Here is a 27,788-nt window from a genome sequence, read left to right as displayed (position 1 = left end):
TTAGACATTCCAGCCAGAGAGCTTATTTTTGTAAATGCTTCCACTTTTATTTTTTCACTATGCATATAGGTAGGGCTTGCTCCTGATCCTGTTGTATTTAATGGTTGATGTGTCCATCAGCTTTGCTGGAGTCGGATTGGACCCTAGTCCTCTTCCATTTACACCATTTATTTCCTCTCTGCAGCTGTTCAGTTGTTTGGGATTCCCTTTCAGCAGCATGGCTTGTTAGGTGACTTGTATGGACTGCTATAAACCAAGAGGCAAGAACTGATCACGTAGTGAATTCTTAGTCTGAAAATTTCATCTAGATGGGAGCAAAAGCCACTTATTGCTCTTATTATATTGAGATTTACTTCACCAAAATGAATTTTGGATATAATAAACCTTCTGAAAAAAAATAGGTTTACTATAGTTCTTCAAATCCCCAATTGTATATTAATAGTGAAGCCTTTCAAAACATGTCTGTTAAAACAATAATCCTCATAATCCAAAGGAGAGCTGCATTTGATTAGTTTTGTAAATAAATGGAATAACTCAGAATGTTCTTGTAAAGTTAGTGGCCCAGTGCAGGAATTAATATGCTAAGGCTTTTAATTAAAAAACACCTACTTGACTCTTCTCTTAATAAGGTAGTTGTGATATTTGCTCATGCCTAGTTAATCTATTGGCAGCATATCCTGTAGAACAAAACTTTGTGTAGTTGATGATAAATATGAATATCAGTTTTAGAATCTGCCTTGGCTGGGTGACTGCAGAAAAGGAATTTTTTTCAGAATTATTGAGGATTAATACTAAAAACACTTTAGAGTTTTTGCTTCCACTCATTATCCTCTCTTCAAAGTTAAAAAAAAAAAAGAAAAAAAAAAGAAAAAACTTCCAAAGACTGACAGTGCTCTGATTGTTCAAAAGATGCAGCTTCCCAGGTAACTTTCATTTCAAATCCTTGCCTGCATAATTAAAACACAAGCTTGAGACCTTTTTTTCCCCAACACTTCCATCTTCTATTTGTCATTATACTTCTTGATGAGATTTTTAGGCTTCACAGAACACTGTCTAGGCAGCTAATCCGATGCAGTGCTAAGATCACAGCACTTCTTGTGTAATTCTTATTAGGTTAATCAAGAAACTTACTGAAGCAGGAGGTTTTTTAAGGCCTGCCAAATTTGAAACCATAGATCAAAGTTCATAGCCCTCTGACCCTTTTGCCCTAACTTGCCTCAACAAAGTTTGCATGAATGGCCTTATTGTGAACATGGCAAGTCAGAGGGCTTGTAAATTTGCAATTGTTTGGGCTTAGAAGAGCCATTGTGATGTGACAGATGAAATGTATTTTCTTCTCTTTCTGAAGTCTAAAGGTTTTCACCTCCGTTGCCAATGTAAGAGCCCTGGTGATCACAATAGCAGTTAGGTGATCATTGTTCCTGTCACACTGAGCCCCGAGTTTTATGACAGAATGTAATTAAATGGCTCAGAAGGCAGCATTAGGAAAACAGCGGCAGAGACCAGGGGAAAAGCTTAATTTCCATATGGTCAGCAAAGCAAGAACAACATCAGCATTGTGCCCTAGAGTAGACAGTTTAAGCACTATTAAAGAGATGTCTATGCTCTATATTGTCCCTTGAATGCCATTGCACTTTTTGATTGCCCTTCTTCATGCCAAACTCTTTTCTTAACCCACATGTTTTTTACATGGTAGGAATTTTCATACTTTATTAATACAGTTAAAAAAAAAATTCACAATACTAACCCTTATTTTCAATACCAACACTGAGTTTAAGAATGGAAGTCAACAAAGCTTGACCCAGAAAGGCTTCGGACAGTTTAATGGGCTGTCTTAATAGCATTCTGATTTACTACTTCCTTTTTTTCAGGGGAAATTACAAAGGTAAGTTAGGTCAATGGAGTTGGAGATTTATACGGAGGTTGGCTGGGGGTTCTAATTGCTTTTCAGAAGAAGAGCTTATGTCCTCTGTGGCTTTACATCCGCATCTGGGTAGGCTAAACTCAGCTCTTATTTCCTGTTATATTTTTAAAGCCCTTTTTAGGTATTTTTTTCCTGTGCAAAGATACCACTGGAAATATAAACCCAATCATTTATGGGATTCCAAATTTGTTACCATGAGATTTTTATTTTTCTAGATCTCATGAGTTATTTGCATTTTTACCTGCACTTGACCCAACCATCTCAGACCTGTTATGATACGAGTTTATTTGGTGTGTACAGTGTACTTACAATTGCTATCATGGAGCGTGAAAGACTGATCACTGTATTTATGCCCAGCACTGTTCCTGTTGAAGAAAGCGGTGATGTTGTTACTTTAGGTAGGAGTTCCAGCTTTAAGATGAGGCATATTTTGGTTGGCATTTTTTCACCATCAACAGAATGAGGAGAAACTCATGTTTAGTGTTCGATGTCCATGGGATGAAAAAAAGAAACTAGAAAAAAGAGCAGTGGATTGTTTTTTCAGTGTGAAGAGTTAAACAGAAGCAAAATCCTACAGAATTGCATTGCAATGTCTATTTCAAAAGAGGCCAATTCAAAAGTCAATGTTGGCGTAATAAGATGGTCTGATATTTCTGGTGACATTCTCATGCCATTTTCATAACAAAGCCGATGAATGTGTTACTTGACACTACAGGCAAGTTATTAAAATGCTACGAGTGATACTGTTGGATTACAATGCTGTTAATTAAAGAAGAATGCTGATTAATTAAAACAAGATGTTCTTTTATTAAAGGGAGTAAATAAGGCAGTTTTGGCAATTTCTGGTTCTTGCTATCTTTATAGGAAGGAAACATTTCCCAGCTTAAAAGTTACAAAATATAAAAGTGACTGTTGTTTACTCATGGTAAGCAGTCAGTCGAAATGATCCTTTTGGGCCTTACAATCTATGAAATGTCAAGTGTTCCTTTTAGTGTACCGCATATACAAAATTAGCAAGTTAAATGCCCAGTGACATTTTTTTTTAAGTAGTACCACTGCATTGGTTCAATATTATTACTAATCTTCCTTTACTTTTCCTGCCTCGACATGAGAAGGGAAGGAGATGGATTTGACTTCAGTGGTTTGAATTTCTTCTCCCCAACTCAGTCTTGATTACTACTGAAGTTAAAGATACACCTTCCCTGCCTGCTATAGCCAAGACATTTTCTCTATATAAACAAAATAAGTGTCAGTGTTGTTATCTTTAGAAGATGTATTAAGATGTTTTATTGTTAAATGAGTCAAGATTTGTTATTGCATTGACCTATGTAACTATAGTAAAATCTGACAGATAAAAAGTGTGTTATGTCCACTTAAAGAAAATGCGTGTGGAGAGGTGTGTATTGTCAGACCTCTAAATAAAAAAAAGAAAAAAAAGGCAACTTATCTTTTTATGTATGCTTTGAAAAATTGGAAGAGGTGGTTATACGTTTATGTCAATCACATCCTGATTTAAAAAGCTTCAGCCTTCAATATTCTAGAAGCCAGTTACATTACATTTTTATCTTTCTTCCTTCTATATCCCACACAATGCCTATACTCATCTTAAACAGGAAATTCTTGCCTGATGCCTCCTTCCTAAAATAAATGGGCAGGGGGTAGGGAATCTTCTTTCTGGGAAGGTTTTGTTAAATGACTGTCCTTTTCACACTTACAATTTCCTGTCTTTTTATTTCAAGTATATTTTCTCACTTGCATAGTCAGTTGAGCCAAATGGAACTTACTGATTTACCTCTGGAAAGTAAATGGCCTAATGTTCTTCTCTGTTTATCTACCCCTTCAGCTGGTGGGATATATGCCTTGCCTTCTGCCTGCTTAGTGCCCTGTAGATAAATTTGTACAGAATTTCTTTAGCTGTCACATTGATGGATGGGTGGTACAGTGGAACCTGCTCAGCCAGAGCAAGTGGGAGACTTTCCCATTCATCACTCTTCCTGCTGTCAACTCAGCGATCAGGGCTACAGAGCAGGTCCAGACTAGTCTAGGTCACAGTGCCATGAAAGAACAATTAGTTCTTCAAGGATATACATATTTTAGTCTTAGGATATTTGCCATCTGTGCTTCAGTTCTCATACTCTCTTCGTTAAATCAGAATTTTACCATGCATTTTTCAAATGGACGTTCTGTGGTTAGTTGAGAGCGGACCATGTCAGACTGACTATTTCTGAAGTTATGATTATTGATGGTAGCGAGGAATGAAGTGTAGTATTTCACAAAAAGGAAATTGGGAGTAACGGTTCTTGCAGACACCTGTGCAGTGAAGGTGGGAATATATTTCATCCAAGTTATTGAGAAGTACAGTGCCTTTTCTTAGAATGTATTCTGGCCAGTTGCAATTTCCTAATGACTCTGGCCAAATTTAGGGTGCAAAATATCCTTCTTTTGGTTAAATTGATGGACTTTGCAACTGGAGGTTTGTGTAGTAGGGTAAAAAGTATTAAGATGAGTCAGTTTTGTTTTCTGTTGAGCGTACTTGGATTTGACTAAGATCTTTGTTTTCGAAGCACATGACTCTACAGTTTGTTAAATGTTTACGCCAAGCCCATGTCTGGCACCTCCGTGGTTGGGCACCAGCAAAGTTAATCTTCATTGACTGTGTAGATCTTCACTGCAGAGTTTGCACAGGCCGATAGTCCTCCAGTGTCTTCCCACAGTTGCCTTTTGGGCCATTTTCAGAACTCGCTGGAAAAAATTTTACCATGCATTTTAAGCCGCATTTATAGAGCGGCTTAGATCCCTGCAGCATTAAAGGACTGTAGTGTACGAACTGAGACGTCCTAGTGACACACAAGGGATAGGACCACACCAGTGAGGATACAATTTGGATATGGCTTTTCCATGCTATTCCAACCAGTTGCCCAATGACCCAGTCAAAGATACGCTTTGATCCAGAACTCCATCTAGAATGTTTTCTCCTCCAGTCTCTTCTATAATCTCTGGGTCGTCTTGAATTCCCCTTTTTCATGTCCTGTTTCTTCTCTTTTGACTGCTATTTCTTTCAGAGGCCATACCCTGCCTTGCATACTCTGGTATGTCTGAGCCTTCTAATTTCCCTCTGCTCAGTATTTTACCTGACCTTCTGTCATTCTGCACCTGATTTCCCCACCTCTCACCCATGTCATCTGTAGGGGATAGAGGAGCAATGACTTGTTGTAACCTGAACAGTTTGCTTGTGTTTTGCATGTATAAACCAATTAGCTGTGAAGTGTGCTGAAGTATTTCAGTATGAACAATATTTTACAAGAATAAATTGGTTTGTACTTAGGATTTCAATGCCACTGGCAAAGAGTGTTACGATGGAACATCAGGAAGGTTTTTCAATATGTATTGCAGATTAAATGGTCTGCAAGATAACTATATTTATTAGCGCTTAAGTAAAAATTATACTGAAAAATTCATAGCCTTTTCTTTCTGTGCTGCCTGCATGACACATTCATTTTCAAGCAGTGACAAAATAACCAGGCTCTATATAGCCAATACAAGGATATAAGTGCCAGACTTTGAGTGTACTAACGTTTAAATTGTCTATAGCTGCATGCTGACAGACTGAGCAACGGTGAGTTGTCTCTGGTTGCAGGACTCCTTTTAAAAATCTGTTTGCTGCACACTTTTTCTTTTCAAGAAAATTTGGCTGTATAGCTTTTATCTGTGAATCTGTGTAATGAAAAAAAAAAAAAAAAGCTTTGCCAACTCCCTGCTGTCAGATTTTAAAATGACCAATTAGATTCCTCAGGTTTATGCTTGAGTATACATTTATTTTCAGTCCAGGGAATTTTTAATGCTCTACCTCTATACCAAAAAAACAAGCTCTCAGAGGACCTGTTCATAAATGTGTGAATTTAGTGCAGACAGCCATCCAAATGGCTTGTGAGAGGAACTGTGTAAGACTGTAATATAATTTGAATTAATTAAGCTCCCCTTCCCCTTAAGCTTTTGAAGTCCTTTTCTTCATAGTGGAACAATCCTGTGGCTGGATTCCTAAATATTAAACTGCTCAAGTGGTGACTAAGATCTGTTTTCTAAAAACATAGGCCTCCTGCCACCAAAAGCAAAGAGGACTTTAAAGAAGAGTTCTTTCCTATTTCTCTTCTAAAGTGCTCCATAACTCTTGCTTGTTCCATGTAGCTTATATGTTACAAGACCATGTGCAACTACACTCTCCTCTGCCATCTCAGTGAAGAGCTCCAACACCAGAACAAGTAAAGCAAATGGTGTGACTTGCTGGGTAGGCATATTGGACAGATGTTTCTGCTAAAATGCCTGACAGTGGAATTGCTCAGTGCTGACATTTAAATGCAGATAGCCACAGAATTTAAAGCGGAAAAGGGACCACTGAGCTGCAGATGAGGGGAGCATGCACCATACAGAGTTGCTTGCAGACTCAGGAAGGCACTGTGACATTGGTTACTTCTGTTCACAAGGAGCAGGTTGTCTACAGATGATGTCAGGGCCCCAAAATGACTGGAGAATTTAGCAGGTTCCCTGGAAATAGATAGAATTTCTCTAGAACAGTGACAGTCCGGTGAGCAGTCAGGTACAACCAAGGAGACCAACACTGTCTACACCTGTATTTGAATGGTGGCCAAGAACTACCTGTTCCAAAACAAAAATGATGGTACAAGATAGAGACAGACAGTGCATGAGTTGCATTATTCATGACTGTAGGAAAGGCGTATCCACTGCATGCAGTACAAAAGAATATGCTTTGACAAAACTTTGTGCCAAAAGCTGCAGGTGATAAGTTGATGAGCCTCTTGTGGCTAAGGAGCTGGAGACTGAATATTACTGCTCTAGAGCTAGCTTGGCACAGCTGCACTATGCTGGATCACTGCATTCCTGTTTCTTCTTATTTTATTGTTAAATCTGGCTAGATTCTATGTGTAGCACTAGGACAGCATATTATAACTGCACAGAGAAGATCCAACAGGGTGCTTTTTTATTTAGTCATAAAATGTACTTGCTGGAAAATTCCCAAAGAAGTGTTAATATTTGTTTCTGGGAAGAATCAATTGCCTTGTGCCTTCTGTAAACAGAAGTAGAGCATGGAAGGACCTTCTTTATCACTTCATGGCTCCAAACGGGGAAATAAAAATGAACCCTGGGAGTATTTGTACGGAAGGTGGACTGTTCTCCACTCCTGCTGGCATTTGAGATGAGCACAAAGTTTCTGACAAATGGGTAATGAAGAATTCAAAGAAACATCTGCTGGGAAAATATTACAAAGCAGGACCACTGTATATGTTTCCATTGATTGTAAAGATTTATATGAATAAAATTTAGTACTTAAATCCAAGTCACTTTCCAGAGATGACAATGTAACTCTTGGAACAGGCCTGTAAAAGAGAGAAGTTTAATTATCATGAAGTTACAGATGAAAAAACTAAGGCAGGTTGTAATTAGCTTGAATTTACACTGTGTTGTTATCAATGGCAGGATTAGAAACTGAATTCCTGGCTCCAAATCATATGATCAGACCACAAGGCCATGTTTATTTAAATAAATCTAAAACTCTTCATATGATGATTTTTTAAATCAAGTACAAAGTTCTGGCGGACTATTTTGTTTAGTAAATATTTTAAATAGAGGTTAGAAGGCGTCAACTTTTAAAGCAGTTATATTTGCAAAAGGACATTCAGGCAGGAGATGCTGATTTTCACACGGTTTATACTAGGCCTATGCAAATAGGAAAGTATTTGATTCGGATTTGGCTGATTCGGAGGACAGTGATTCGATTAGGTGATTTGAATCGCTGTTCCCATTCAATTTGGCCAAATTGGCTTTGAAAGATTCGGCGCTGATTTGGAGAGCTTCGGTGATTCAGATCAGCCGGGGAGAGGCAGGCACAGCCCGGTGGCTGCAGGTTCTCCTGTGGCTTCTCCGGCTATGTCTGCCTCTCCCTGGGGTGGGAGGCATGGGAGAAGCCCCCATGGCTGCCCAGCCCAGCCCTAGCCCCTGCCTGGCCCCAGCTTCCTGGCACTTAAAAAAAAAAAAAAAAAAGAAGAAGAAGCTCTGCACTCACTGGCTCTGGCAGCAGTAATCAGGACCCCTGGGTACTCGTGGCAGGGCCTGCCCTATAGGGCAGTGAGTATTGCCCCCCCTCCACCCACCTGGCACCTGTGCAGCATCTCCCTCATGGCATGGGTGCAGTGTGGCTCAGCACGGCACCACGCGCAGGGCAGTCACTGCTGGGCTCCGAGTGACTGCTGCAGCTGTAGAGTGCAGGGCTTTTGTTAAAGTGCTGAGAGGTTGGAGCCAGGCAGGGTAGCTATGGGTGCTTCCCCCATGACTCCCCCTGCCCAGGGAGAGGCAAGAATAGTTGGAGGAGCCATGGGAGAACCTGCAGCCACCCGGCTATGCCTGTCTTTCCCTGGCCAATCCGAATCTACTAATCTTTTCCAAATCTTTTCTGAATCGATTCAGATACTTTGAATCAATTCAGAGCTTTTAATGGGTCTCCTGATTCTATTTGGATTTGGAGATTCAGCCCCTGAATTGGGCCGAATCTCCTCTGAATTGAATCGGTGACCAAAGCTTTGCACAGCCCTAGTTTATACCTCTCAAGACTGTTAGCAATGTAAGTGACAATAAGATGGCTGATATTTTAACTCCCTCTGCCTCAGTTTATCAGTCTGTGAAATGGTCATGATATCTGCCAGACTGGGACATTTGAAATCTGTTAATATGCATTAATTGCTATGAGACCCTTTGAGAAATATATTGGATTTGTAAATAATGTTACATGCACATGATTGATGTTTTACAACATGCTTAAATGTTGTTCTAGCACTGAGGAGCACACTCTTGATTTTTGATGGAGACAAAGCCATAGCAAAGGAAGTGCAGAAAGTGGAAATCACCTGAAGCCAGAATATGGGCAAATTTTATAACCAGTCATTGGTAATCAATTGAAAGAACAATGTTGGAAGAGGAGATTTAGGAAATGAGAGTCTGATGCACTAAGTGCAATGTGTATATTATCTGGAATTCATAGATTTCATAGACATTAGGGCTGGAAGGGACCTCGAAGATCATCAAGTCCAGGCTTCTGCCCCAGGGGCAGGAAGTCAGCTAGGGTCAAAGGACCCCAGCAATATAAGCATCCAAGCGTTTCTTGAATGAGTCCAGAATAGGTGCCTGCACCACATCTGGAGGGAGTCTATTCCAGGTCTTGGGGGCTCAGACAGTAAAGACAGTTTTTTCTTATGTCCAGCCTAAAATGGTCTTGTAGGAATTTATGACCATTGGTCCTTGTTTTTCCTTGGGGCACTCTGGTGAACAGATGTTCTCTCAGATACTAATGAACACCCCTTGAGTACATATAGGCAGCCACCAGGTCCCCCCTGAGCCTGCGATTTTCCAGACTGAAGAGTCCCGTGGCTCTCAGCCTCTGTTCATAAGGCCTATTCTCTTGCCCTCTGATCATGTACGTGGCTCTCCTCCGGGCTCTCTCATGCTTCTTGACATCCTTCTTGAATTGTAGAGCCCAGAATTGGATGCAGTAGTCCAGCTGAGGCCTCACCAAGGCTGAGTACAGTGGGAGGATGACATCCTGAGATTTACTTGAGAAGCATCTATAGATGCAAGCCAGGGTTTTGTTTGCTTTACCAGCTGCGACATTGCATTGGTGGCTCATGTTCATCTTGTGGTCAGTCATGACCCCCCAAGTCTCTTTCAGCCATGGTGCTACCAAGTGTAGTACTACTGAGCCTATAAATATGCTGCAGGGTTTTTTCCCCCCCGAGGTGGAGTACCTTGCATTTATCAGTATTGAACATCATCAGGTTTGTGTCCGACCACTTACTATGCTTATCCAAGTCAGCCTGGATCACTAGCCTGTCCTCAGGTGTGGATGCTATGCCCCAAAGTTTAGTGTCATCAGCGAACTTAGCCAGTGTGCTTCTGACACCAATGTTCACATAGTTGATAAAGATGTTGAAGAGAACCGGTCCAAGGACAGAGCCTTGGGGGATGCCACTGGTTACGGAGTGCCATAATGACTTGTTGCCATCGACCACTACTCTCTGGGTCCGACCTCAGAGCCAGTTTCCCAGCCATCCGACTGTGGTGTAGCCGAGGCTGCAGTTGGCCAATTTTTCCATGAGGAGGTCGTGGGACACCAGATCAAAGGCTTTTTTTAAAGTCCTGGTACATGACATCAATCTCTTCTCCCTTGTCCAGGTGATATGTCCCCTGGTCATAGAAGGAGATGAGATTGGTCAGGTAAGTCCTACCCACAACAAACCCGTGCTGGCTATCCCTCTGGATGTTGCCCTCAACCAGCTTATCCAGAAGGGTCTCATTGATAATTTTCTCGAGAATCTTACAGGGGATTGAGGTCAAGCTGATTGGCCTGTAATTCCTGGGATCTACTTCCCACCCTTCTTGAAGATGGGTACCATGTTGGCCTTCTTCCAGTCTTCAGGTACTTCACCTGAGTGCCATGAATTTTTTAATATTTTTGCCAATGTTTGGACTATGACACCTGCCAGCTCCTTGAGTACCCTAGGGTGCAATCTGTCAGGACCAGCTGACTTGAAGGTGTCCAGCCTCTCAAGGTGATCCTTTACTAGATCAACACCGATGCTGGGTATAAATATGCCCTCACACTGGCTGCCCCATGCCTTTCTAGGCAGGGCGGTCCCATTGGACTGATGAAAGACCGACGCAAAGTACCCATTAAGCAGGTTGGCCTTTTCTTGGGTGTCGGTTATCAGCTGTCCCATTTGGTTCAGCAGTGGTCCAATGTTACCCTTGCTTTTTTTTCTGACTTCCTACATATCTGAAAAAGGACTTTTTGTTATCCTTGATATGTGAAGCCAGATGGAGCTCAGTTGCAGCCTTGGCTTTCCTGATCTGCTCCCTGCAGGATGCTGGGTACTACTCCTTGGTGGTAATTCCAACCTTCCATCCTTTATAAGTCTCTCTTTTGAGGTGTAGGAGGTTCTCAAGTTCCCTGCTGAGCCAAGGGAGTTGCTGTGCCTTTTTGCTACCCTTCCTCTGAGATCGGATGGCCATCCCTTATGCTGTCAGGATCACTCCCTTAAGGAGCAACCATTCCTCTTGGACTCCTCTTCCTGTAGAGTCGTGGTCCCCTAGGGCCTCAACAATGAGCCTTGTGAGCTTGTCAAAGTCAGCTTTCCTGAAGTCGAGGACTTCAGTATTCCTGACTGACTTGCCAGCTTTGTAATAGATAGTAAAGGTCATCAGCTCGTGGTCACTATCACCCATCTTTCCACTGATTCACTGATTATGTCATCCCTTTTGGCCAGTACCAGGTCCAACAACACTTTACTTCTCATTGGCCCATAGATTTCTTGAGTCAGGCAGAGCGTGTCCACACATGTGAGAGCTTTGTGACCGATCAGATCTGGCCAAGTGCTCTTCTCATGAGATGTCCGGGTATTTGAAGTCTCCCATAACAACCATGCACCAAGAACGTGCAGCCTCAGCCAGTTCCCTGGCGAATTCCTGATCCAGCTCTTATTTCTGGTTAAGAGGTCTGTAGTAGACTCCTACCATGATGTCCCCTGAGCCACATTCCCCGCATATTTTGAACCAGAGAGACTCCAGTCATCCTTTCTGGGTGGCAATGTCAATTTGGAGGGACGTGTAGCTGTCCTTGACATAGAGGGCTACACCCCCACCCCTTTTATCTGCACAATCGCACCTGTACAGGGTATAGCCATCTATACCTGTGGCCCAGTCATAGGTGGAGTCCCACCAGGTCTCTGTTATCCCTATGAGGTCATAGTCATTCTTGTTTAGCAGGAGGACCAGTTCCTCCTGTTTATTCCCCAAGCTCCTGACATTGGTGTACAGGCAGGAAAGTGTCCCATTGCGGGCCCCTGCCTTCCCCACAGATCGTTGGGATCTTTTTACCTGAACAAAGTCACTGGAGCTCTGCAATTATAGGTGTCAGGCTGTTTGGAACCTAGATTTGAATTTTCCATGTTTGGTTCACGGCATTTAAAGCCAAATGGACCATTTGATCAATGTAGTCTGACCTCCTGTATGTCACAGGCTTTTAAATTTCACACTGTTATACTGTACTGAGTTCAGTAACTAGTGCATAACATAATCCACCTCTGTTTTATCCATCCCTGGTAAAATCCCAATGCTCAGGGCTGCCAGTGCATTGGCATTAAAGGTGTTATGTAAAAATAGCATGTCTTATAGACAGAGTGAGGACTGTCAATGAATTTTCCACCTGCTCAAGAGCTTCTTTCCAAGGCAGTGGTGCGGACATGACTTTAAATATCACTTCATATCAGCCACTGCCTTACACTTTGCATTTTACTTTAAAAACAGAGAAATGAAATGACAGTGGAAGCCAGCTGGCAGAGTGGCATAGCAATATGTGCAAACCTTTCACCTCTGGACACCACAATTCAAATTGTCACTTAAGTCGCAAGTGAAAATGTATTTGAACCCAGCCAAAAACTCATTTATGCACATCACAAAAAAAGCCAGTGCACAAATTGGCTCAACGTATAGTGCATTTGGCAGTCTCCATTCCAATGATATCCAGGAGTGATATAGCAGGAGTACTGCTAGCCAGATACATTGGCAGAGCTGTATGTGGTGGAAGTTTGCTCTGTGTTCTTCTGTGCTGTGCCTTCCTGCCTCCTCCTCCCCACTCCTCTCCACACCTCAATTCCCCCCCCGCATTGCTCTTATACATTCATATATGTGGTGGTTAAATTTGCCCAGAAAAGTTTAGAAGAAATTTATTTAAAAAAAATAACATGTATAATTATGAATTTCCCAGTTTGATTATATTAGGTCAAATGAATAATTATTGAATTCAAGTCAGGTGTATCATACTTGGAAAGAACTGATACAAAATAGAATGTAGGTCACAAGATCTTAAGTCTACCTGGGTTCCCTTGCAAATGTTAAAACACAGATCTTGCTAGCAGTAGCATAATGATGGGTAGGAAGCAGGGCATGAGCCCCTGCTTATGCTGGGGCTGCCTCCTACTCCCCTCTGCACCTTTTCTGCAGTGACTCCGGCTCTGCCACTGGAGAGGGAAGAGCAGTGACAAAAGCACGTGGTGCAGCAGTGGCCAGAGGTTTGCTGCAGCTGTTAATGGTAAAAAAACGCAGTGACATCTCCCCTTGCAACTGAAACCTGGTTGTTGCCCATGTACCTAGTGCCATCACCACCCAGGCACAGTGCTGGCCACTTACAGCTCTGCTTGGTACCCCACTTTGAAACTGAATTTAAATTAATTTTAATCCCAACCACTGCCTGGGCTTTGAGAATTGGATCCATAGTACAACACATGTGGACTCAGTACAGAAACACCCCAAATTGTACACGTGTCTGTCTCAGAACCACTGAAGAGACCTGAAGAACAGCATGCTCGACCTAGCTAGTGGAGTTGGTCATCATTAACCTTTCAAATAATTTGAGACCTAAGAAAATTCTCCCTGTGGATGTGTGTCTGTGTCACATTGATGTAGCTTATCCTTGTGGGAGATAAAAGTAGAGAGAAGCACCGACAACCGTTTCTTTAGCTGGTACCGAGAACTGCTTTAGTCACTCACTGGAAAAAATGTTATGCCCTGTCTTTATCAAAGTGGTTCACACAGTTATGGACTATCATAAAAATGGAGTCTACAGCTGTGAAAGATGGTTGCATTTATTGGTATATCAGACAGGTGTTTTTACTACACTGCTAAGAAGATAAGTACTATACCCAGGTTGGACACTTGTATGATAATTCCTTAAGCGTTATATTTGGTACCTGCAGTGTGTTATAACTTCTGTTGGGAAATCCATTCTTGCAAAATTCAAAATGAATGGCTCAATATTCACCATTCTTCTTTTGAAGCATATGTGGTAAGTGTTCTGGAACATATACTGGGTGCGTCATCATCACTATTTTGCTTCATAGATATTACTTCCTTCATTATTTGTGTTAGTATTAAAAAGTTCATTTTGTGTACATGTTTAACTAATTTTGGAAAAAGCATTATTAAAGCACTTGATCCAGCCTGGAGGAAGAAATGATAAGGTTAGTTCAAAAAGAAAAAAAATTCTCCTTTGATCCTTTCCTGAACTTTATAATTTTCACTTTTAGTAACTGATATTAAGGAAGGAGTATGAGTTATAAAGTAAGGAATGTCTCAGAAAACTCACTTTTTCCAATGCTGTTTATGTTAAAAAAAAAACCAAAAAAATCTACTCCATTCGTTCCTTTGCTTCCACAGCATAGGAAAAATGGTGAACCTTACTTAACCGATGATGAGGTCCCCCATCATCCTTTCAAAGTGGGCCACATTATCTCTAAAGGGCCTTCTTTTGACCCAACCATTTTGATCTAAATGTGTTAATCTGTGTTTCTCTGCAGTAATTAGATTGGGGTTTTAAGGCAGAGATAAATAGAGCAGGTGGTTTTTATTTTACTTGGGTATTACTCCAGTACTAGCCTGTTTCAGAGAGACTAGGAAATTTTAACTGTAATTACATTATAAGAAACTGCCATTTACAAAGATGTATCATTACGTTGTTGGACAGTTGCCAGGCCGCTGTGTTTGGGTTCCACCGCATTGGGTCTATGTGCTTTAAGCTTGATCTGAGTAGCTAGGAAGCCTGGCTCTTCCCACTTCTTGGGCACAAGGTCTCTGTCTGCTACCCATTCAAGGAAATAAGGCCTCACAGTTCAACTGCCATAATCCTAAAAGACCAATGTTGACCCCTTCTCTTGCCAGTATGTGTGATCTATTGTTTAGTTGCCTTGCATTCTGGAGTTCAGGCTTGAATAAATCTGTTTTGCTCTGAGTGGTGGAAGGGAATTTCCATGTGAATAGAAGACCATCAAGGTTTGCCCATTCTTCAATGATACAAATCAATAAGGACACCTGGTCCTACCAACAGTAGCTATTTTCAGATCTTAAATGGGTGGACAGGTGCTTAGACCTAAGCAATGATTCAGCTATTCCCCGTTTGCTTCTGTGGGAGGTCCATTGTTTGCCAACAGTTATTTCTCAGGGTTGTATTCTTGTTTAGCATTTGGGACCTGATTCAGGACTTTTAGAAGTCAGTAGAAACATGCTTGTTGATTGGATTTTCACTTCCCATTTTAGAGATGCACAGTGTTCGGCAGAAATATTTTTTTGAAAGAACAGAGGATTTATCTGATCATCTTTAATGTCTGTGATGGTTCTTCTGTTGACACTCAGGCCACCAGGGTAGCCTCTTATTTGCTTTATCCCAAGATTTATATATGTTGCTCTGCTTTTTCTGCAAGGGGGATTCACCAATGTAAAGAACTGTTCTTACCTTGAGTTAGATCATCATTTTCTTTCTATCCAGAAACTATCTTTTTCAAAAGCAGTAACCACAATTATAAGACTTCCATTTAGCCACAACATAAGATGATATGGAATTTTTCGTCAAAGAGATGTCCATAACTGATTCATGTGAATGGATCTCTCCCTGGAACACTACACTGGTATGTGAAATCTTAAGTTAGTTAGGAATTCTTGTTTCGACTTCTTTTAAGATTAGAAAAATTACAGTAAGCTTAATTATGCTATGTCTAGAAAGGGTATGTGAATGTGTGACACAGGGCAACAGAGACCCAAAAATGTTTCTGGTCCAACGGTGTATACTACAGATAGGACAAAGATGCATTGAAGGGCTCATGAACATGAGAAAGAGGAAAAATTATGAGACATAATAGGACAAGGAGGATGATACCCAGTCCAGTGTTAAATCAGTGGCCGTCACTTTTGTTGGGAAATAAGTTGGCAGTTTTTCTAGTCATTGCTACTGTGCATTACTGGGCAGACCTGTCTCCTCTTGAGTCTCTTTTGGCCATTTCTTTTAGGAATGGTGAGCCATGATATTGACCAACAGCTTTCTTAAAATAAAATATCTATATTTAGGAATTGAAGTAAGCCACTAGGGGAAAAAAGGGAATTTAACATACCAAAGGTTGTTCATGCATAATTAGTCTCATTTAAACTTAAGTTTCATGGATAGCAGATAGCCATGGAACTGAAGAAATTAAACCAGAGCTCTTCCTAAAACCCACCCCTGTCCAGTTGGCAGCACTCGTGGTTGTTCTAAACTATGATTCTGGGTGTAAATCTCTCCTCTATAACAACTACTACATTGTTGGCTAGGTAGATTCGTTCCATCCCTAAGGATTGCCATCACTGGACTGGCAGCTATGTCTCCTCCATGAGCAAGAATGCTAAGACTCTTTTTGTAACAAAGCACTTTACCCTTTCACTCTTCTGTTTAAGTGTTTCAAAAGAATAAAACATGTTGGCACTACTAGTCAAAACATTCAGTTAATACAGAAATGAGGAGAAAGAGGCTAAGGATAATAAATGCAATGCATCACGGTAGGAGGAGCTTTGTGGACCGGTGCCTGCTTCTATGCATGCTGGTGGATAGTATTTTCTAAGGGATCTGTTTACCATATCTCCAGTGTTTCTTGGCAAGAGCGCTCCCAAGCACATCCTACTGACTACTCCTACCAAACCTGGAAATGAGGTGGTGAAGCTGCTGTAAAGGCATTCCCCTGCCTCTGCCCTTGAAGTCTTGGTTTCCAACACACTTGAGAGTAACTACTATGGATGCGTTGGGACAGATTTATTAAATTTGTTTGAGAGCAGGTGGTTGGGGTGTCCCTGGGAGCATCTCTGCAGAATTCATTGGTGAGGGTGCATTCTTCAGGTGCTCTTCCGATGCTGCCCCAGAAACAAATGCCAGCTGTGAGCTCTGTCCCCGTGCTTCCAGGGAGACATGGAGCAGCAGTGACAGGGTCATAATGCTATCCCACATGCCTGCCTCCAACCCAGGGTGGGTCCTTCTGGTTGGCAGCCAGAAAAGGTTGCCCACCCCTGGTCTAGCTTGTTGCTTACCTTTTTCACCTGTTTAATTATGTGACTTGTATGTTCATTTATGATAAAAGTGTCTGATTTCCAATTTCTAAACAAAATCAGGGCAATTTTAATTTCTAGCAGTTATTCTTCACTTTTGCTTCTATAGCATAGTTTAGTTCTTGCCGGTAACTCTTAAATAATTGCTGTGAAGGCCTGACTGAAGCAGTTCCTCTGAAGGAGCTGCTTGTTGCACTCTTACTATCATTTGCTTGCACCCCACTCAACTAAGAAGCTCTAATTAAAATGATGTTAGTGGTTTGTCTAACAACTCTGTGTGAATGTGCTGGGAGAGAGGAATATAATGTACATTTTGTGACTGATTAGAGTAAGATCGTTTGTTAGGTAGACTGTCTTCAGGATCACTATGACTTTAACCACATTTGCTTGATGGGGGTGCAGCAGGAAGCAACTGTAATATACTTTATCAGCACTAGATTCAGAACTAATTCAGAATTCAGACAGCGTCAATTTAGAACAAAAACAACCTGAATATTCAATGCCAGGGACGCTGGTACAAAGCTTAAGAAGGTGTGAGCTAGTGGAAAGAGATTGCATAACATCCTTTAATTCAGTATGAGATAAATTTACGTGGCCACAGATTCAGGGATGCATTTTTTATGAGCTTATAAAGATTTCTGTATATAGTATATCTCTGACTGGAGCACTGGTGTCATGGTGGGTATCTGCTATACTAGACCAGGAGGATAAGGTGGATGAGGTTTTCTTCAAACAGCTAGTGGAAGTTTCCTGATCATTGCCCCTAGTTCTCATGGGGGACTTCAGTCACCCTGACATTTGCTGCGAGAGCAATGCAGGCAACACGGGAAATTTTTGGAGAGTATTGGAAACAACTTCCTGGTGCAAGTGTTGGAGAGGCCATCTAGAACCTGTGCTGCTCTTGACCCAATGCTCACAAACAGGGAAGAATTAGTGGGGAATGTAGTAGTGTATGGCAACTTGGGCAGAATAAACCACAAGATAATTGAGTACAGGATTCTAAGGAAAGGAAGGAAGGAGAGTAGCAGAGTACAGACTCTGGATGTCAGAAAAGCTGACTTTGACTCGCTCAGGGAACTGATGGGCAGGTTCCCCTGGGGAGCCATTCTGAGGGGGAAAGGAGTCCAGGAGAGCTGGTGGTACTTTAAAGAACCCTTACTGAAGGCACAGGAATGAACCATCCCAATGTGCAGGAGGACTCACAAGTATGGCAGAAGACCAGTTTGGCTTAGCAGGGAACTCTTCAATGAGCTAAAAAGAATAAGAAAGCTTACAAGAAGTAGACACCTGGACAAACAACTAGGGAAGAGTAAAAGAGGATTGCTCAGGCATGCAGGAATAAAATCAACAAGGCCATAGTGCAATTGGAGTTGCAGCTAGCAAGGGGCATGAGGGGTAACAAGAAGGGTTTCTACAAGTATATCAGAAGCAAGAGGAAGATCAGGGAAAGTATGGGTGCCCTATTAAATAGGGGGTGGTAGCAGATGACATGTAAAACAATGAAGTAGTCAATGACTTTTTTTTTTACTTTAGTCTTCACAAGCAAGGTCAGCTCCCAGCTACTACACTGGGCAGCACAGTTTGGGGAGGAGGTGAGCAGCCAACATTGGTAAAAGAACAGGTTAGGGCTTGTTTAGAAAACTCGGACATGTACAAATCCATGGGGCTTGATGCAATGCATCAATGGGTGCTGAGGGAGTTGGCTGATGTGATTGCAGAGCCGTTGGCCATTATCTTTCAAAACCCGTGGTGATCAAGCAAGGTCTTGGATCATTGGAAAAGGGCAAATATAGTGCCCATCTTTAAGAAAGGGGAGGATCCAGGGAATTACAAACCAGTCAGCCTCATCTCAATCCCTGGAAAAATCATGGAGCAGGTCCTCAAGGAATTTATTCTAAGCACTTGGAGAATTTGATTAGGAACAGCCAGCATGGATTCACCAAGGGCAAGTCATGCCTGACCAACCTGATTGCCTTCTATGATAAGATGACTGGCTCTGTGGATGCAGGAAGAGTAGTGGACGTGATATACCTTGACTTTAGCAAGGCTTTTGGTATACTCTTTCACATTCTTGCAAGCAAGCTAAGGAAGTATGGGTTGGATGAATGGACTATAAGGCAGATAGAAAACTGTTTGATCATTGGGCTCAAAGGATAATAATTAATGAGTCGATGTCTAGCTGGCAGTCAGTATCAAGTGGAATGCGCCTGGTGCTGTTTTTGTTCACTATCTTGTTCAGCAACCTAGAAGATGGGATAGAGTGTGCCCTCAGCAAATTTGTAGAAGACACCAAGCTGGGGGGAGTAGTAAATACTTTGGAGGATAGGGCTAGGATTCAGAGAGATCTTGTCAAATTGGAAGATTGGACCAAAAGAAATCTCAAGGTTTAAGAAGAAGTAGTGCAAAGTCATGCACTTAGGACAGAACAATCCCATGCACCACCATAGGCTGGGAACTGACTGGCTAGCAGCAGCTCTGCAGAAAATGCCCTGGGGATTACCTTGGACAGTAAGCTAAGTATGATCTAACAGTGTGCCCTGGTTGTGAAGAAGGCAAACAACATACTGGGCTGCATTAGTAGGAGAGTTACGAGCGGATCAAGTGAAGTGATTCTTCTCTATTTAGTATGGGTGAGACAACATCTAGAGTAGTTTCCAGTTTTGGGCTCCCTGCTATAGAAAGAATGTGCTCAAATTATAGAGTCCAGTGGAGGGCAGTGAAAATGTTTAGAGGGGGGGGACTGAGATGGGCTAGATGCAAAATTGCGGGGACTGCACTATACATCTTCTGGCCAAACATACTTATTTAGTTGGGCTGGGAGCACTGCACCACTCTGGGTTTTGGGTGGGAGCAAGGCAGGCTCAGCTGTGTGTGGTTGGTGGCAGTGGCAGCCCAAGGGGGAAGTGGGAGGCTTGGATAGCGGCGGCACTGGGAGGGGTGGCTACAGGGGGGCTAAGGCAAATATTGGGGTGGCTATAGCACCCCCAAGCCCCTCCCCACCACTGCCCCTGCTTCTGAGGAGAGGCTGAGGGAACCGGGCTTATTTAGTCTGCAGAAGAGAAGACTGAGGAATGATTTGATAGTAGTCTTTAACTACCTGAAGTGGGGTTCTATAGAAGATGGAACTAGCCTGTTCTCAGTGGTATTAGATAACAGAACAAGGAGCAATGGTCTCAAGTTGCAGCAAGGGAAGTTTAGGTAATATGTGAGGAAAAACTTTCTCATGAGGAGAGTAGTAAATCACTGGAACAGGTTACCCAGAGAGGCTGTAGAATCTCCTTCCTTGGAGGTTTTTAAAACCCAATTAGACAAAGCCTTGGCTGGGATGATTTAGTTTGGGCTGGTCCTGCTTTGAGCAGGGGTTTGGACTAGGTGACCTCCTGAGGTCACTTCCAACCCTCATTTTCTATAATTCTATGATTCTACAATACTGCACTGCACATCTTTGGCAGCTGTCTCCATTAACCTAAATGCAGAGAATGTATAGCCCAAGGCTCTAGGATGTTACCCAGTTTTAATGTAATGACATATATCATTTGGTCTGATAAAGAAGAAAAACTCACGCCAAATGCATAATTAATTTCTGTCAGATAAAAGGGTATGGTGAGTACCTTCAGTGCTGCAATTGTACTTATTTCATTACCAACATGTTTTAGTTAATGCATATTAAATCTATTACTTCCATTGTAAAGTACTAGGAAATGTGCGTTTGCCTGTCTTAATGCAGATTAACTAAAGAGCATGTTTTTAAGTGTGCTTAATGCACATTAGCTTATTTTAATGTGCAGTAACTAAATAGCACATTTTTGCACACATTTGCACATGTAAGAGCCTCAGTGCTAGCTGCTTTGAAAAGTGCCTGGCGCTGAGACACATACAATTGTATAAGCGGCAAAATGTGTGTCAGCACTGAGAAAGTGGCAACAGCATGCTTTTAAATTAAAACATGTCAGAGGTGCTTCAGTTCAAAAGCACACCACTGCCATTTTTGCACGTGGATGCGCGTTTCACTGCTTATGCAACTGCATGTGGTACAGTGCAGTTTGCCTCAGCTCGCGTGCAGAGCTGAAGCAGTGAATCTCCGGCACGTTGCAGGACAAAAAATACGTATATAAATGCCTGCAGGTTTTTTTGTTTTGTTTTGTTTTTTGTTTTTTTTTTAGTGACGTTTAATGCTCATTAAAATAGATTAATGTGCATTAAAGTGCATGTGTAGATGCATCCAGTAATACTAGTTAGAAATAGATGGACTGGAACCAAAATCCAAATATGAATATGCCCTAAAATTTAGGTGCTCATAAACGAGACCAGAAATTTGCATCTCTGGTTAGCCTTCACCGTTGCTAAAGCTGTTACACTTTCCCTTCAAACAGAAAATGGTGCTGTCTGCCTCAAGTAGAATCAGATTCGCAAAGACTCGTGTGTAGACTGGGAAGGTCGTGCCCTGAAATAAAAGCTGGTGTCCTCTGTTGGTTGGAGAAAAGGTCTTCATAGATTCTCTGCAAGACCTTTTATCCAAATCTACATAGCTGTAAAATTGAGTGAAATGCAGACTGCACTACCAAGTAGATATTGAAATCTCCTTTGAAATATTCTACGAGCATGTACAAAAAAAAAATGTTCAAAGGTGTATGTGATCCTTTTTAAAAACTCAACTTTAATTCTTGCTAGAAGAAAGGCATTCACTGTCCACAGGTATCTAGGAGGAGGGCATTAGGAGGACTGTCATAACCACATCAAGCATATTCCTTTAAGCTTTTGATTTCAACTTTGTCCTTAAGTTTCTCTTGAACACCACCAAAAAGAAAAAAATGAATCCCTTGAGTTCACAGAAAACTCAAAGAATTTGTTATACGTAAGGCACAGGTATTACATTACAAAATTTTGATTTTTAATTGCGACCACAAAAATGTTTTGTGAAGACACACAAAATAACTCAAACATAGTGAGGTGTCTGTGTGTGGCTGTTAATGAACTAAGTGAGTGGAGAAGTAAACAGGATGTGCCTCATTTCCCCTTGATGAGCTTTGCTGTACAGGAACTTGGAATTTGCCTTCAGGTGAAAAGTTAGGGATTGTACTTCCTCTTGGGAGCACCGATTCTAATTAAATAGCATACAGCCAAAATCATTGCGCTTTGTTCTGGCTTTATGGAGAAACACATGAATATCAATTTTATGGCCTGGCAATAATACTTGTATAGTGTTTGCTCCACATTACCGCTACATACTGTATTCATTGCAGGTATAGTGTTATAGATTATGCAGAAGAATCCTAGTGTCTGCCAAAAACAACAAATCACAGTTAACAACAGATGATACTCATTACAGTTTACTTTTTGTTGCTTTGCTTTCAATCTAGGCAAAGCGAAAATAATGCAGTCTTGTTAATTAAATAGTGATGGGTTGAATCTGTTTAAACTGATAGGAGAAATAGCATCGTTATGAAACACTACATTAGCATAACATTTTTGGTCACTGAAAATCTATGAGATATATGTATTTCTGCATACAGATAGCACCTCAAATCTACAACCCTAGCTTGAAAGTCCTATTGACTTCAATAGGAATTGCACCTGTTTAGCTATTCTTGATTTTCTATTATTTCCCCCTCCCCTGTATTTAAGACATTTAGGTTATTCACTCTTACAAGAAATTGAGCTAAATCTTTGTATAATTTGATAAGGACCTAATGGATTTGAGGATTGAGATAGGATTGAAGAGTTTTTGATCTGGATCTAAATCTTTAAAAAAATATTTAAAAAAAGAGAGAACCCGCTGTCAAAATGAGATTTCTCTTTGGGTTTGAATGCCACTAGTTCCCAAATTTTATGTTGTTCAGATCATGAATTTGGTTTCAGCTCATCTATTTTTTATGAAGTGTCTGTTGTCACAAAGAACAGGGTGAAACCTGCCAGATATGTGCTGAGAACCTTTAGATATACTGTTTGTTGCTTAGCAAGCATGAACGAGTCCAAGCCTGCATCCCAAAGTAAGCCCATGAGATATTATATGATGAATATGATTACACATAAGATTGCCTTCCTTTTTCAGAATTGCTGTCAGCTTTGGGTGGTGTGTGTAAAATTTACTTTGAAGAATGCAGATGTAATGATTCATGGGAACACTTTTTGCACTGCCTTCAGTGGGGCGGGGGCATTGATACATTATACTCATGTGAAAAACCCATGAATCTAACCTGCATTGTCCTGTGCTAAGTTTAGCCATTTGGTTTTTCAAAGGCTTCTATAGATCTTTTTATGTGGTTGTAATTTGTTTAGATTTGCCCTCCATCAAATTTCTCTTTAGGCATCAAAGGAAGTCAAATGGAACTGCCAAATTTCACCTGATTTTATTCAAAGTCACAACATTGTGCATCACTGATGGAGAATTATAGACTTGTTCAGGTTCACTAAGCAACTGTTCTCTGAGCACAGAGTACGTAATGAAATTTCAACTGATGTGGTACAGTTCAATATTTTGTTGCAAACATCTTGCACAAATCTGAAAAAAATTCAGGAATAAATTTGGTCTCTTTTGGTCCAAGGAAGAAACATTTTTATACGCTAGATAGTGAGTGTGTTTGCAAACTGCAGGGCATAATTTACTGTACTAAATAGCAATGCTTTCATAAAATTGAAGCAAGCTTTTCCAAAGCAATTAATGATTTGTGGATGGGTGCCAAAACAGAAATGCCTTAAAGCAGTGGTGCTCAACCTTCCAGCCTGCAGTCTGTATGAGTGGCCACAGGACAGATCCTGGGCACAAGCATGGTGCATTATCTAAACCTAGTGCGTGCAATTCTGGCCACAAAGCAACTCCATGTGTTGGCCCAGTCCCATAGCAATTTTAACACTTCCAGAGTTCCAGGGCTTCCAGAGCCATGGCAATTTGATACTGCAACTGCTCCTACACCACCAAATTTCTGGAGCCTCAGGGATCCTCTTGGGCTAGATGACATGACTCCAGAGCCCAGATTTGCACCTTGCGCCAGAGATTGAGCACTGCCTTAAGGTAGCCTAATTTCAGAAAGTATTGAGATTTGTGTTCTAAAAATTAGACTCCCTTTAGGTTTGGCAACCAAAAATCAAGGCATCCAAAAGCACTAGTCATGTTTGAGGATACCAACCTTAATGTTTATCTTTAAAACAGCAGACATTGTTCAATTAAAATGAAAAAATATTGATGCATTTTTATCTTGTAATTACTCAGAAAATAAATCATGCTTATGGCTATAGAGTCTTAACAAATTTTCCTTGTAATCACATTTGACAAGGCATGTTGGGTGAAGGTATATTTCTCTGTCTGCATTTAGTAATTAGGTAACGGTCACAAGAGAGCACATAAAAACTGCAGGTCTTAATCTTTAAATGTAAAATAGGTCAACTCTCTGCCATGCATACAGTTTTCCAGATGTTCCATATCATTTTAATTATATTTTATTTAACTCTCCAGGCAGCTTTGTTACACTGGCTTTAGCACAACATGATATAAAAAGGGCAAAAGCTGCATTATTTAACTATGGTGAAGTTTATACATGTGCTTAAAAATACCACTAAAAAGTAAATTTTACTTACAAATGAGGTAGAGCTAGATGTTTGGATATTAATGTGGTGGGCACACATCTCCTTTTGGCTTGAGTGGAAGGACTTCTTGGCATGCAAGTGTTAAAGTCCGGGCTTTGTTTTCTGTTTTTCTTTCGTTGTCACACTTTTGGTATTGCCACTGAAAGCTGCTTGAAGTAATATTAGCTAATGTGATCTTAGAATGGTTCAACATAGCAACTGTGTTTGGTCGCAAAGATCATATTTTTCTTGCTTCATTTTATTTTACATTAAGTTCTGACCTGAGGTTTCACTGCAGGAATAAAACAAATATGCATGCAGGGATGGCATCACTGGAGTGGTGTAGGCATCTGTCATTAAAACATCAAATGGTACTAAAGAAGCAGGGTTTCCTAGCAGCATTTATTACATTTTTATTTTTCTTTATACACTGCCTTTTTATACACTTGAACAAAGACAGTACAATATTTTCCCTACCAGTTTTGTCTCTTCTGTTGACTTTAACCCAACACAAAAATATGCCTTTCTTATATGCTGTGATACAAAACTGAGCCATATTGGTTTGCATAGTCCCATGTTTTTGCTCCACAGATATTATAAGCACTGCTCTGGGACAGAGAGAGTTGGTTAATTGACATGGGGATCTCTACATCGATTCTTAGCAGCAAAACACAAAATATTTCATAAATGTTATGTAAGTACTGTAGTTTTGATTGGTAGATATTTTGAAGGAATTTAATCTAGGGGATATATTTCCCCCTCAAGTTAAAATCAATTCAAGGAAGTGTAAATCAAATTTGGGGCAAAAAAAACATTTCTGGCTGGGAGGCTTACATTTATTAAAGAAGTCTAACAAAAGTAAACAGAGGTGAATGGATAGGGATTATCACCTTCCCAAAATGTTTAGAACAGAGCTGATTCAGATTGTTCTGCTTATAGATAGGGATCTACTTAATTTGCAGTTTTGCAGATTTTGTGAGAACTGTGAAATCAACAACAACAAAACTTAATAAAAATAAAATGCTGGCTCCCCAGTGGGAGCCAGTGGTCCTTGCTGCTGGGAGGGGAAGGAGCCAGTTGGTGGAGCGGCACGAACCTCCATCCCCCCGCTGGGGCCTCTCTGCCAATCGGCGCCAAGAGGCAGGGTGGCACAAGAGGCATCCAACAACCAAGATGGTGGCTTCCCCCTCCTTCCTCCTCCCCACACCCAGCGCCAATCAGCGCTAAGGGGCAGAGCCTCCCCACCAATCAGCGCCGAGGGGCGGGGTTGCCACAAAATGCCTGCAAAAAACCCTTTGTCCTGCCATGAATTAAATAGGTCTCTAATTATAGGAGGGGATGAATATAGGAAGACAACTTTTTCTCTGATCTGAAAATTGAGAATTTTTAGCAAAGAGGTGGCTCAGCTTGGATTATGTTGTAGGGTGGAAGATGGAGTCTGGGAGTGTCTTGGATCAAGTTGTGCTATATCTGACTCACTAAGTTCAAGTGAGGTAGTTAGCTCTGTTAGTTTGAAGCCAGGCAGAGGACATGGTAAGGATGCACTTTATAGACTAACTGAATTGGAGATTCATCAGCTTTCATGAGCAAGAGCTCACTACATCCCAACAGAGTTCAAGGTGATGGTGGAAGTTGTTTGATATGAAGTTCTAGATTGGATCCAGCTCTTGTGGAAATGCAAGCAAGATATTCACGTAAGTGTAGTGAGTCAGTGGGAAGCAAATACACCCGAACCTCTCCCAGGAATTGCTAATGTAAGAAATACACTGTACGCTGAGTGTAACCGGCAATAGACTCAGTGGTGATTGTTTCCAAAGATTTGGCCATTCTGATTCAGTTAACATGTTCAGTTATCACAGAGTACAGTCGTTGTGTAATTAGCGTAAAAGCAAAAACACCAAAATAAAACAAAAACTTTCAATTATTATTTTGATAATATGTCTCATTTAAGATTGTGCTCGCTGCTCCTAATTAAATTGTTTTTCTAAAACAAAGAGGTAAATCTTGGCACCACACTAAACCACAACTATTATTAATGAAATTAAACTGTTATCTGAGTAGATTAGCAAAATAGTGTAGTTAGTATAGCATAAACCTGTAGTGTAGTCTATATTGTGTAATAGTGTATAGCATTTTAAAAAGCCTCATTTTTTTTCCCTTGAGCAATATAGGAATAAGAAGACAGTATGCTTGAAAGGTGCGGTATCTGTAGTTTGAACACAAATTACTGATTAATAACACAGGAAATGTAATATTCCCATTCTTTAGTTTAGTCTTTGTAGTAAAGCCAAGCTCCTAGAAATAGTTAATTATAGGTTGAATAAAAATATTTAGCTGACAGCTGTAAGCCTTCATAATTTCTATGCATAATACGTTACAGAATTCTTTTGTTGTTTCAGGATATATTAAGGAAAAGTTAGGCCGAGCAAGTAAGAACAGATCTGATCTCTTCTATAGTTACCGTCACCACTTAAAAGACAGGACACAGGGTTTGTTCGTGTCCCACCCCCCTTTACATTTAACTGAGTCAAATTTGAGCTATTACTCGCTTCACTGTACCTCAGTCAGCATCTGTCTGTAGAAAGCTGCATTAAATGCATTTGTTTTTTTGTTATTGCAGAGATGGTTAAGAGGGAAAAAACCCAAACCTTTCTTGCTCAAGAACAACAAACTGGTTGTTGATCAAGTTTTGAAGCACCTTTTTCCCTACAATGCAGTATATTGCCAGTTTTTTCTCAGAAAATTCTGGATTTTTATCTCCTCGTGGGACATTTAATGGATTTGACTTTACTGACACCGATAGGCATCACATCCCCTGTGTGACTGTTTTGGATACTTAAGCCTCCTAGCCATTGCTATCCTGCTGTCTACGAGCAGCTTATTGCAAAATCACTTTGAAACAGCTAACCACAATTATCTAAACATTATCAGTATCCTGTCGGCATTTAGCTGACCTTAGTATCAGAATTCCTCTTTACAGCTTCTCAGGTATCTTCTTAATTGATGCATGTTAGTGCTAGCTGTGCTACTGATGTGGTTGGCTTCAGATGGAAACAGCTGGCCAGGATTACCTTCCTCTAGGCTGCCATGCCGTCTTTTACAACTGATTTCTGGCAGGGTGAGGGACTGAGCTGCACTCTGCAGCCAGAGAAGATGCTGACATGGCTAATTCCCTTCCTTGTGCGGCTTTGCTAGCTCACTGCCAAATGGCTGGAGTTCTAAAGAACGGCTCTCTGTGTGGAGGAAATTATTCTATTCAAGCCTACGGTTGCTGCGGATTTTAAAGAGCTTTTCTAGGGATAGTAGATATTTACTGGGCACTGGTAGAAGGCCCTTTCTA

At 41.0% G+C, this 27,788-nt stretch overlaps 1 protein-coding gene and 1 long non-coding RNA gene across 4 annotated transcripts in view; one reads left to right on the top strand and one right to left on the bottom strand.

Annotated features, from left to right (window-relative positions):
• The window catches only part of LOC109280665 (uncharacterized), a 596,100-nt gene that overhangs the window by 369,275 nt on the left and 199,037 nt on the right, over nucleotides 1-27,788 (top strand). The window lies entirely within an intron of this gene.
• Nucleotides 157-27,569, bottom strand: LOC109280664 (uncharacterized). Its single transcript, XR_002087056.2, has 4 exons — nucleotides 27,403-27,569; nucleotides 24,461-24,740; nucleotides 2,234-2,436; nucleotides 157-246 (listed from the first exon to the last, which is right to left on the bottom strand). It is a non-coding gene; the product is annotated as an uncharacterized LOC109280664 (long non-coding RNA).

This window comes from Alligator mississippiensis, chromosome 11 (genome assembly GCF_030867095.1).
Source record: "Alligator mississippiensis isolate rAllMis1 chromosome 11, rAllMis1, whole genome shotgun sequence".
In the NCBI taxonomy this organism is placed as follows: Eukaryota; Metazoa; Chordata; order Crocodylia; family Alligatoridae; genus Alligator; species Alligator mississippiensis.
Note: the sequence above shows the minus strand (reverse complement) of the source record. Positions and strands in the feature narration are given on the sequence as shown.